At 40.7% G+C, this 12,691-nt stretch overlaps 1 protein-coding gene across 1 annotated transcript in view; it reads left to right on the top strand.

Moving 5' to 3' along the window:
- The window catches only part of Cpvl (carboxypeptidase vitellogenic like), a 254,363-nt gene that overhangs the window by 217,864 nt on the left and 23,808 nt on the right, over positions 1–12,691 (top strand). The window lies entirely within an intron of this gene.

Genomic DNA, 12,691 nt, shown 5'->3' with positions numbered 1-12,691 from the left:
GGGTGGGTTGGTGTCTGCCATTCTCTCTTGGTAGCCTACAGAGTCCCTTCCTATCTCAAAAATACTAGGATGTAGGAGTGAAGGCTCTAGGTGGTCCCAGCTCCATGCTCTCCATGTTTAATGAGCTGTGTAGATATTGTCTTCAGTAAGGGGCTGTCATTGCGTGGAGAACAACAAACTGACTTATTAACAGCCTGGCTTGTTTGGAGATTCCCAATGAGGTCATTTTGACTAATAACTCAATTTGATGTAACCTAATCTTTGTACTAGAAGCTTCATTTTTGTCTCAAGAGGTGGTCAGTTGGTTCTCTGACTCTCCCATTATTTGGGAATTTCATTTAGATTACCTTCATATATGTATGTATTTTAGGAAACTTCTATAGCATTAGTTTCCATAGTGTTCCACAAATGACCCTTAATTTTACCTGTCTTCCTGTAGTTCCTTCCTTGTCCCATCTTCCCTACACCTCCTCAGTTGATCCTCCTATTCTAGCTCCACACCCATCCTTAACTATCTACTCTATTTCTCTTTCCTAATGGGATCTGTCCTTACTCTGTGAGCTTATGTATTATAGCTTGGTTATCATTGACTTAAGAACTAATATCTACATATAAGTGAATACATGCCATATTTGTCTTTCTGGGTCTGAATTGCCTCACTCAGGATGATTTCTTCTAGTCCCATCCATCCATTTGCCTACAAATTCATGATGTCATTGTTTTTAACAGCTGAGTAATACTCCATTTTGTCAATGTACCACATTTTCTTTGTCCGATCTTCTATTGAGGAGCATCTAGGTTGTTTTAAGTTTCTGTCTGAGTACAGCAGCAATAAACGTGGTTGAGCAAGTAACTCTATGATAGGATGAAACATCCTTTGGGTGTGTACCCAAGAGTGGCATAGGTGGGTCTTACGGTAGATTGATTCTCATCTTCCTGAAGAACTGCCATACTGATATCCAACATGGCTTACAAGTTTGCACTCCCACCAGCAGTAGATGAGTGTTCCCCTTATTCTGCATCCTCATCAGCATGAGTTGTCACTTGTCTTATTGATCTTGGCCACTTCTGAGTGGAATAAGATGAAATCATAAAGTAGTCTTGATTTGCATTTCATGATGGCTAAGGATTTTGAATATTTCTTAGTTTCTCAGCCACTTGAATTTCCTCTTTTGAGAATTCAGTTCAGATCTTTAACCCATTTTTAAATTGGGTTGTTTGTTTTTTTGATATCTAAGTTTTTGTTTTTTAATTTTTTTGTTTGTTTTTGTTTTTGTTTTTTCAAGACAGAGTTTCTCTGTGTAGCCCTGGCTGTCCTGGAACTCACTCTGTAGACCAGGCTGGCCTCGAACTCAGAAATACGCCTGCCTCTGCCTCCCAAGTGCTGGGACTAAAGGCATGCACCACTTTTTAATTCTTTATATATTTTGGATATTAGCCCTTTATCAGGTGTGTGTCTGGTAAAAATATTTTTCTCATTCTAGGCTGACATTTTGTCAGAGTGATGGTGTCCCTTGCCATGTAGAAGCTTCTCAATTTCCTGAGGTCCCATTTTTATTTATTTTTTTTTATCTTAGTGCCCTGCACAAATGATATTTTGTTCAAGAAGGCTCCTGTGTCGATGAAATTAAGGCTACTTCCCACTCACTCTCTCTCCTATCAGGTTTAGTGTGTCCAATGGTCTATTGAGGTCACTGGTCCATTTGGAGTTGAGTGTCGTGAAGGTGATATTTTGTGAATTTATTTGCAATCTTCTACATGCAGCCCCCCAGCTGACTAGCACCATTTGTTGAAGATGCCGTCTGATTTTCCAGTATGTGTTTCTGGCTTCTTTATCAAAAGTCAGGAATCCATAGGTGTGTGGATTTATGGGTGGGTCTTCAGTTTGGTTCCATCGATCAACATGTCTGATTTTAGGCCAGTACCAGAGTGGGCTTTTGCTTTGTTCTGTTTGGTTTTGTTTACTTTATCTCTGTAGTGCTTCTTGAAAATCTGGAGTGGCACCGCCTCCAGCAGTTTCAACTGTTCAGGATTGGCTTAGACATACTGGGTCTTTGTGTTCCCATGTAAAGCTGAGATTTGTCTTTTCAAGTCCGTGAAAATTTGTGTTGGAATTTTGATTGGAATTACCTTGAATCTGTAGACTGTGTTTTGTTGTATGGCCTGTTGAACCATGCCTGCTTCTCTGAGATAAATCCTACTCAACCACGATGGGTGATCTTTTTGCTGTGTTCTTGGATTCAGTTTGCAAGTATATTTTATTGAGAATTTTTGCCTTTATATTCATAAGAGAAATTTGTCTGTATTTCTCTTTCTTTGTCAGGTCTTTAAGTAGTTTCGGTATCAGGGTAACTGTGACCTTGTAAAAGGATTTGGGCAATGCTCTTGTTTATATTTTGTGGAATTATTGTAAGAGTATCGGCATTAATGCTTCTTTGAAGGCCTGGTAGAATCCTGAGCTAAATCCATCTGGCCCTGGATTTTGTTTTGCTTGGTAGTTTTAATTACCACTTCTATTTTATTAAGTGTTATAGGTTTGTTTAAATTGCTTATCTGATCTTGACTTTATTTTGGTAAGTAGTGTATGTATTGAGAAATTTATCCATTTCCTGTAGATTTTTCAGTTTTGTGGGATACAGGATTTAAAAGTATTTCCTTATGTTTCTCTGGACATCCTGTGTGTCTTCTATGTCTCCCTTTTCATTTCTAATTTTGTTAATTTGGATATTCTTTCTCCCCCTTTTAGTTAATTTGGCTATGGTTTTCAATCTTACTTGTTTTTTCAAAGAACTAAGCATTTGTTTTGTTGATTCTTTGTATTGTTTTTTGTTTCTGTTTTATGTTTTCAGCTCTGAGTTTTATTATTTGTTGCCATTGACTCATTTTGGGTGTGATCTCTCTCTCTCTCTCTCTCTCTCTCTCTCTCTCTCTCTCTCTTCCTCTCTCTCTCTCTCTCTCCCTTCCTCTCCTTCCCTCTGTGTGTTCTTGAACTTTCTTGTGTGCCATTAAGTTACTATTATGAAATTTCCATATACATACTATTATATACATATATATAGTGCTGCCTACATTAGAACTGCCCACATTTTGCTCCATCAGTTTGGGTAAGTTGTGTATGCATTTTTATTCAATTAGATAGTTCTAATTTCATTCTTAATTTCTGTCTTAGCCCATTTTTCATTCAATAGTGAGTTGTTCAGCTTCCTTGCATTTGTAAGATTTCTGTCATTACTGTTGTTATTGATATCCACCTTTAATCTGTTGTGGTCTGATAGGATGCAGATGTTATTTCAATTTTCTTTTATTGTTGGATCTTGCTTTGTGTCCCTGTATGTGGTCACTTTTGGAGAAAGTTCCATGAGATGCTGAGAAGGTATATTCTTTTGTGTTTGGGTAGATATTTGTTAGCTCTACTTGGTTTATAATGTCAATTAGCTTGAGTATTTCTAGCTAGCTTTTGTCTGGTTGACCTGCCTATTGGTGAGACTGGGGTGTTGAAGTCTCCCATTATTGGTGTGTGAGGATCAATATGTGACTTTTGCTATAGTAGTGCTTCTATTATGAACTTGGATGGCCTTATGTTTGGTACACAGATATTAAAAATTGGGATGTCCTTTTGGTGGAATTTTCCTTTGATGAGTATGTAGTATTCATTCTAGTCTCTTCTGATTGATTTTAGGTTGAAATCTATTTTGTTAGATATTTAAATTGCTATACCAGTTTGCTTCTTAGGTTCATATGCTTGGAATATTTTTTTTCATCCTTTACCCAAGGTGATATCTATCCTTGAAGGTAAAATGTGTTTTTTGGATGTAGCAGAAGCTTGGATCCTGTTTTCTCATTCACTCTGTTGCTCTGTGTCTTTTTATAGGGGAATTGAGACAATTGGTGTTGAGAGATATCAATAAGCAGTGTTTGTTGGTTCCTGTTATTTCATTGTGTGTGTTTATTCTTTCTTTGATTTGAAGATGTGGGATCATTTATTCTTTGTGTTTTCTTGGATGTGGTTAATCTCTTTAGTTTCCCTTCCAACAGTTCTCAACCTGTGAGTCACAACCCCCAAAAGGCTATTGGAAAGCACAGGTATTTACATTACGATTCCTAACAGTAGCAAAATTATAGTTATGAAGTAGCTAAAAAAATAATTCTGTGATTGGGGATCACCACAGCCTGAGGAACTGCACTAAAGGGTCACAGCATTAGGAAAGTTGAAAGCCACTATTCCAGTGCCTTCAATAGCACTGGGTTTGTAGATCAAAATAGCTTAATTGATTCTATCATGAGATGTCTTATTTTCTCTGTCTATTGTGATTAAGAGTTTTGCTGGGTATAATAGTCTGAGCTGGCATCTGTCTCTTAGAGTCTGTAGAATACCTGTCTAGGTCATTTTGACATTTAGAGGCTCCACTGAGAATCCAGGTGTTATTCTAAGAGTTCTGTCTTTACATATCACTTGGTCTTTTCCTCTTCTAGCTTATAATATTTTTTCTTGTTCTGTAGATTTAGTGTTGTACTTATTATGTGCTGAGGGAACTTTTTTTTTATGGTCTAGTCTCTTTTGTGTTCTGTATCTTTCTTGTATTTTGATAGGCATTTCCTTCTTTAGGATATGAGAATGTTTTTCCTTGTGATTTTGTTGAAAATGTTTTCAGCATCTTTGATCTGGGTTTCTTCTCCTCCCTCTATTCCTGGAATAGAGTAGATTTGCTCTTTTCCTAGTGACCCAGATTTCATGAATGTTTTTGCACTATAAAATTTTGAGACTTAACATTTTCTTTGACCAGAGTATCTGTTTCTTCAATCTTATCTACAATGCATGAAATTATCTCTTTCATTTCTTATATTCTGTTTAGTGAAGCTTGCCTCTAAGAGTCCTGTTTGAGTTCCTAAATTTTTCATTTCCAGATTTCTGTCAATTTGGAATTTCTTTATCGATTCTATTTCCACTTTCGGTTCATGAACTTTGTTCATTTCCTTTACTGTTTGTTTGTGCTTTCATAGATTTCTTTAAGAGATTTACTAATGTTCCTTTAAGGATATCTATCATATTCACAAAAGCTATTTTAAGGTCTTTTTCTTGTGCTTCAGCTGTGCTGCAATATGCAGGGCCCACAGGTGTTTCTGTGCTAGCATCTAGGCATCTGGGATTGGGAAGATTGTAATCCTAGGTGCTGATACCTGGTCTTGTCTTTGCTGTATAGGTGCTTTATTCCTTGGTTTCTGTTGACCTCTCAAGTTCTTGAAAGAGTGGGTGGCTAAGTGTTGCCTGTTAAGAAAGTCTTCTGAGATCCTAATGGGTGTGGCTACTGGGTGTTCCAGGTAAAAAGTGTTTGTATGTTTTGGGAGCTGACACTTAGAAATGGGGGATGGGCTAGAAGGAGATTGATGGGATTCACAGGAGGGAAGAAAGCAGAGTGTTCCACCAAGATATGTTTAGTTCCCTAGGAATAGGGGGATAGAGTGCTGAGAGGCCGCAGTGAGCGATCTGCTACAGAGCTGGGGTTGAGACTGGGGGATCAGGCTTGGAGACATGGAGGGACAAGTGAAGATCCTCGGTTAGCCCATCTGCCTCCCCGATGGAGGGGCCTGGAGGTTGCTAGGACATGACTGATAGAGTTGGGGACTGAGTGGAGGGGAAGGAAGATAGGAGAGAAAGATCTGTGTTATCCACTGGAGATGGGGGGCTGTGAGTAAAGGAGGTTGCAGCAAGTGGTTTGCTACAGAGCTGGGGATAAGAATGGGTGATTAGTTTTGGAGAAGCTAAGGTAGAGGAAGATCTGCAGTTAACCTACATGCTTTCCTGGCTGGAATAGCCTGCAGGTTTTGAATTAAAAAGCACTGGAGGGCAGTATAACATACATATAGAAACAAGAGTAAAACAAGCTAGCTAGATCCTGGGTCCAGACATGAGAAATCACCAACACTGCAGAGGATTCCCAAGCTCCCATCTCATCAAAACTCTGCTCCAAAGAGAAACTAAGTCAACATCTAACAGCACAGCTCAGTTATTGAATCTGACAAATGAAATCCCTGGGCTTGCTTTGCTTGGGTACACTTCTTTCATACCTTGTACCTACAATAGCTATGTATGTGCTTCTGTGTAGAAATAGCACACCATCTTCTTTCTGAATGGAAACTCATTTCATTGAATGTACCACAGTACATTGCCACGGCTTGCACAACTTAGATCCAGAAACCTGACGGGGGCTGTGAAGGAATGGAGAAAGGATATATGCAGATACAGATGCAGACAAAGCTGGGGACAGGTAGGCTGCACATACTCTGAGTGCTGCTGCAACTGAGAACTTTAGCTAGTATCAATAGGTTTCTGTAGGTGAGCAGACTTAGGTTGAAACATCCGGGAGGAGGAAGCTGCAGTTGCTAGTTTTTGAACACTGATCAGTCATTATTAAACGCTCATACTTGGACCAAAGAAAGAAGGCTTTGCCAATTCCAAGTCTGACCCATGAGGGGAAAGGCTTTGCCAAATTCCCATGGGCCCAATTCCTTGGTTCTTGGCATGGTCAGCTCATGTCAAACAATACACAGTCTCTCCCAAGTTTCACCTGCTCAAGACTTCACTTGTTCTCTACAGCACACAGATATTTATGATAAATGGAGATCTGGTTGTTTCCTGTTTGGGCCTTATATGAGCACTCTGACCACTCCTTGCCTAGGTTTCATATATTCACACATATACATTTTGGTTGGGTGTAAAACTGAATTCAATTTGCTGGATAATTGGGTGCACAGATGTTCAGACAGAGTAGTGCCAAATAATTTTCTAATACAGTTATTAAGTTTCTAATACAGTTAGTTTGGTTAAAAACTGAAGTAATTCTAATTAATCTTATTAGGCTTACACACATCAATCAGTGTCTTTTCAGTCACTCTGTTGGCATATTGTGGTGGCTAGTCTAAGCACGCGGCATCTCTGCCTAGTGAAACCATCCCTGGTTCAGTGTTCTTCTAAAATCAGCTCCAGATGAATTCTGGTGCTGTTGTTATTGTTGCTGTTTTGCATGTATTTCTACAATCTTATGTGCAGAAAACTTATTCTCTAAATTCATATGTTGCTGGTATCATATACCATTGTTAAGTTATAAATCAGAAGAGTAGGGTTCCTGTGTTAGTAGTACTCTTAAATGAGGAGCAAAGTAAAAAGGCTGCTGTTGGCCTACAGTTTTGGAGGCCAGTTGACCATGTTGCAATTGAACTTGTGGTAAAGCAGCATACCGCTAGATACAAGCAAAGGTGATTCTCCAGGATGACAATCCTAGAGTCCATGAGGCAGGCGACCACAAGGAACAAGAAAGCTCACTTTTTGTTTTGACTTGATGGCAGATTTGTTTTATGCTGCTGGCAATTCCTCTGGGCTTCGCATCTCTTGTCTTGAGCTCAGCTCCATGATCTTTACAAGTTAATGGAAACTCTTACCTAAGTATAGTAATGAAGTGACTGTGAGCCTCAGTTTTTGATTCTGTGGCCCCAAAGGAGGTCTCTTCCTAGCCTACTAATAGCCAGAGGCTCCATAATCCTCCCACCATCGAATGAACCATATCTTTCTAACTAGCTTCTTCACACTACATTCTTTTTAAATTATACTTTCCTTGATTCTGAGACTTTCCTACACATACAAAATAAAGTACGATCCTCACCCCTTCCCACCTCACCTCCAATTCCCCCATATTCCCTCAGGTCTTTTGTTTTTAGCTTACAAAGTTAAAGTAGTGCTGCCTGTATGTGCAAGGGTGTGGGACAGCCCCCTGGAGCATGGGAAATCTACCAGTGAGGATGCCCTCAAGAAAGACTGAGTCTCCCTTCCTCAGAAGCTGTCAACTGCCAATAGTTCCTCAGTAATGGCAGGGGACTAGAAAGCACCTTCGTCGTCACCTCTGCTGGAACCTTAGCTGGCCTGATCTTGTGCAGGTCTCTGTGGGATTAAAATGCCTTCTAAATAGTTTTACTTATACTCATGGACCTGAGCTGCTCTCAGCCTTGGCCAGAACTCTTCTTTCTTTCTTTCTTTCTTTCTTTCTTTCTTTCTTTCTTTTTTTTTTTTTTTTGCAGTGGATGGGAATTGATGTAGAGATGTATAAATAGTCATAGTGCTGAGAGTTAGAGCTTGAATGCTCAGATTTAGATGGAACATTTTATTACTCCCACAAAGACATACACACACATGCACACACATGCACATATATGCACATACATGCACACACATAAACACACAGTTGCATACACATACATATACATACATACACACATATACACACATACATACACACATACATATACATACACACATATACACACACATACATACACACATGCACACACATACATACACAGACATACATTGTAAGAGGAGTGCACTGGGACACTGCCTTCTGCCCAGGACATGCCAATGCATTCAACATACAGAATCTCATTCCAGTCCCAGGAGAGGTCAGGACAGGGCTCTGAGTTCATTCATTCACTTTCTTAATGGCCTCCATTGCTCTGACCTCACAGAAGCCCTTTACCACGACTCCTGAGGTAATTCAATTGAGCTCATCTTTGAGACTTCTTCCAGCAGAAAATCTTCTACTTGTGTGAAATGCCACATAGAATCTTGCTTAATTTTTAACCTTAAACTAGAGGTGGACACAAAGCGAAGCGGTAGAAAGCAGAGCTTCAGTGTTAACAAGCCACCCCCAACGCACAAATGCCAGCAGTCTCCTCCTGTTGAATTCCATCCAGGGACCTCTGGTCTGGTAGTGAAGCACCTTTATCACCAACAGGAGATGTGTGACTTCTTGCTGGTGCCAAGGACGTGTCTTCTGCCACTGCTGACCACTGCTCAATCTCCTGCTCCAGTGGGCTAATGTATTAACCATACTTTGAATGACCCTGCAGGGAGCCTGAAAGGAAGCTTTAAAAGAATGTAATATCCTTCTTAATTATTTGAGACTTTTACACGTGTATACAATGTATTATGATCCTATTCACCCCCACCCCTCAGCCCAACTCTGGCTGGATCCACCTCAACTCCCCAATCTCTCCCAGCTAGAAGAGTGTCTTTACTTACTGATTTTTCTTAACAGCCCACTCATGAGTGTGGGGTCACCCGCTGCAGTAGGATTGGCCTACCTGGGGTCACAAACTGCCTTCCCAGAAGCCATCAGTTTTTAATTACTCCTCAGCTGGGGGTGAGGCCTCTTTAGCCCCTCTGTACTCTGGGTGGGAATGCTGACAGACTTGATCTTAAACCACAAGAGCTCAGGAGCACAGAGAGCAGTCACAACCAGAAGACACTGTTTTGCTTTGATGTTCCCAGATTTCTGGCTAGGATAGTTTTTTCATCCCTTGTCCATGATGGTCCCTAAGCCTTGGGAAGGGTGTGTGATATATGGCCAGTCTGTGACTAAACACTCCACTGATACTTATTCTCTGAACTTTGACCAGTTTTGAAATTCTGTATTAACCATCTGCTGCATAAAGAAACTCCCCTAATGAGGTCTGGGAGCTGCCCTAATCTGTGGGTATTGACTATGTAAGAATTTGAGAGTAGTGTGAAACCATATCCTTTCAGCAAAATAATACTAGTACAATTACTCCTGGGGCTCTAGAACTTATGGCCATATTTATAGAACCAGGCATGCATTTCTTCCTATGGAGCAAGCCTTAGGATCCAATCGGAAAGTGATTGGTGACCCTGATAGCATCTGTGCCACAAATGCACCCTTGGACTTACCCTGTTAAGACAGTCATTACTACAGGTCATCACTCTCAATGGCGCATCCTACTACGGGATTCCACATGGCACCTTCCAGTTCTCGCTATGAAAGCTAGCCATTAGGAAGAAAGCTTTCAAGTTCGTACCAACTTGATTTCTCCATGTCCTGTGACCAAAATGTGTGGTGTCTTCAGCAATAATCTCTTACCATTCATTTCTGGTGGGCAACCAGGAGCATTGCCAATATCTTGTATTGCTCAGGAGGCAGACCTTGGACATCCATGACTAACAACTGGAAGGGAGGTGTCCCACACCCTGGCATTGCTTCTTCATCTGGAAACCTGAGACTTCTGGGTCAACCTTTATCCTTATGTGGGATAGTTCCGATTAAACTCTGTAGGAGCATAATGTATATGGAAATGCAGACATTTAAGATGCTTTATAATAGTAATTTCCAGGCGGCCTTTTCAAACATCCTTACTGTTATCTCTCCTCCATCTCTCCTCATGCCCACCCTCCTCCCATCTTTCTCCTCACTAAATCCTTGATCCCCGTAATCACCTCCCCCTTTCATATTACCTGTATTCCACTATCCCCCTCACTTAAGATCTTCTCCCGCCCCACCAATACTTTTCTGTATTCTGTAGGTACTTTATGTTAAAACATACAAATCTAAAAGTCTGATACTAAGTTCTACATATAAATGAGAACGTGTGACATTTGTCTTTCTAGGCCTGGATGAACTATTAAAATCTCTGACATGCTAAGTAATAAAAAAGAGACAGGGATGGAGCTATAGGGGCTTATGGTTTCCACCTTTCCTCTCTTGTGTGTGTGTGTGTCTGTGTGTGTGTGTGTGTGTGTGTGTGTGTGTGTGTGTGTGTGTGTGTATGGTCCTGGAGAAAGATCAAAGTTTAAACAGAAAGCCAAGGCTATGCACATATATTTTAAATAGTTTTTCCTAAATTCTGCTTAAGAATGGAGACACTTCAATGCAGTATTTCTATTTGCTTATTTAACCCATATAAGTCTCCTTGGCAGTACTGTCTGTCATAAGAACAAATTTACAGGTCAAGGAACCATCATAGAGAACCACAAATTCCAGACATAAGGAAAATCAGATATTTTATCTGTTCTGCTAAACCAGGTTTTCTCCTTCTAGCTAACTGTTCGAACTAATGGTTGGGAGGTTGTCATGGGTGCAAAGGCAACAGAGTCGCAGGACAGAAGCATGCTTCTTTTACTATATGAGTGATTCCTGTAAAATAAAGCAATAAAGCAAAAGCTTGTTTTAAATGTTTATTTTAAGTTACCTGCATATATCATCAAATTTGGGGAGTCACAGCTTATGTTCCAAGTTGGGTCAAGCCTTTCATCCTCAGTAGAGCAATTAAAAGTAGAGAGTATCAGTAGGAGATCTATTTGACATGGCCACATTAGGAAGGGACAAAGCTATCCAGCAACCCTCCAGAGACTTTAGGGTCCTGGAGAAAGATCAAAGTTTAAACAGAAAGCCAAGGCTATGCACATCTAAGCAGTGGGAAGCATGGTGTGGTCCCACCAACCAGTGACTCATCATTATCTGAGTCTTAGCTTCATCTTGTAAGGTGATCTGACAAGCTGTGAAATCTCTTTCTGAGTGAGAGACAAGTTCCCTCCCTTTCTTTCTTTGAGCACAAAACTATCTGGAGAATTTCTATTTCTGGGGCTTGGAGGGGGGTCCACTATTTCAACAGTCTGATAGATTGAGAGACACAAGCATATCTCCAGAATATCTTATCTCTCTCAGACCAGTTCCACAGCTAAGCATGGCTCTGTGTTTAAGTGCACATATGTACCAGTGCCCACAGAGGCCAGAAAGAGGTGTCAGTTCCCCGGGAGCTGGAGCAGCAGGAAGTTGTGAGTCACCCAGTGTAGGTGCTAGAAAACAAGCTCTGCTCTTTTATAAGAACAGCAAGTGTTCTTAAGCTCGGTACCATTTCTCCATTCCCTGCCTTGGAGGTTAGAAACTTTAGAACATCACCTTTTGAAGTTCACAATGCTTATGATTTTAGCCTCAAAGACATTGTTTACAGTCTAAAAATCCATGTTCTGTCCACAGTGAAGCAAAGCTTGGTCCTTTGAAAAGCAAGGCACGAACAGATCCATAGTGTTTTAGTACAAAGAGACTCCTGGAAATGTCCTGCAGGTTTGTGGAAACATTCCACCAGGGAAGCAGAGGGAAGTAACAGGAAAGGCAGCCAGTGGGGCCAGGCCACATGTGCCTTGCCTTTAGATGAAAGCCATGTGTTCACTGGAGCCAGGTGAGCTATGTAGTCATAAAATGCACATTTCTTTCCTGGAAGACAGCAGAACATGTGACTCTCCACATTAAAGGTTGTGAAGGTACTGATGATCCTGAAGGAGTGACCTGCAGAGACACCCACAGGTCAGGCTAGGCTTACAAGAAAGCAGGAGGAGAATTGCTTCAGAACTCGCAGTCTCAGTGCTGAGGTCGACTTTCTGTGTTTCATTTGGAAAGAAGGCTGGAATTTAAGACTGAGTCATGAATATACCCTCAAAAAGAGAAAGAGGATAATGAGAAAGGAAAAGGATAAACCTGCATTTAAAATCTGTCCCTGAGAGCTATTCTTTTTCTTTTCTTTTCCATTTGTGTGTGTGCATTCATGTGCACCAGTGTGTGTGCACATGTATGTAGGTAAGCATGTGTGTGAATATGTGTACATGTGGAGGGCTGTGGTTAATACTGTGATTCATCCTCTACCTTCTACCTTACTCACTGAAGCAGGGCCTCTTAATCAAATCCAGAGCTCACTGATATGGCCTGCCTTGCTAGCCAGCATTCATTGGGGATTCCCCATCTCTGCCCTTTGAAAATGGAATAATTGGTAGGCCACTACTCACATTCACTTGAATTCTGGGGACCTCACACAGCAAGGACTGAGCCGCCTTTCCAGTCCAAGAGCTGTCACA

Source organism: Mastomys coucha, unplaced genomic scaffold (genome assembly GCF_008632895.1).
Source record: "Mastomys coucha isolate ucsf_1 unplaced genomic scaffold, UCSF_Mcou_1 pScaffold20, whole genome shotgun sequence".
In the NCBI taxonomy this organism is placed as follows: domain Eukaryota; kingdom Metazoa; phylum Chordata; class Mammalia; order Rodentia; family Muridae; genus Mastomys; species Mastomys coucha.
The sequence above is the reverse complement of the archived record's forward strand: the minus strand, read 5'-3'. Positions and strand labels throughout refer to the sequence as shown.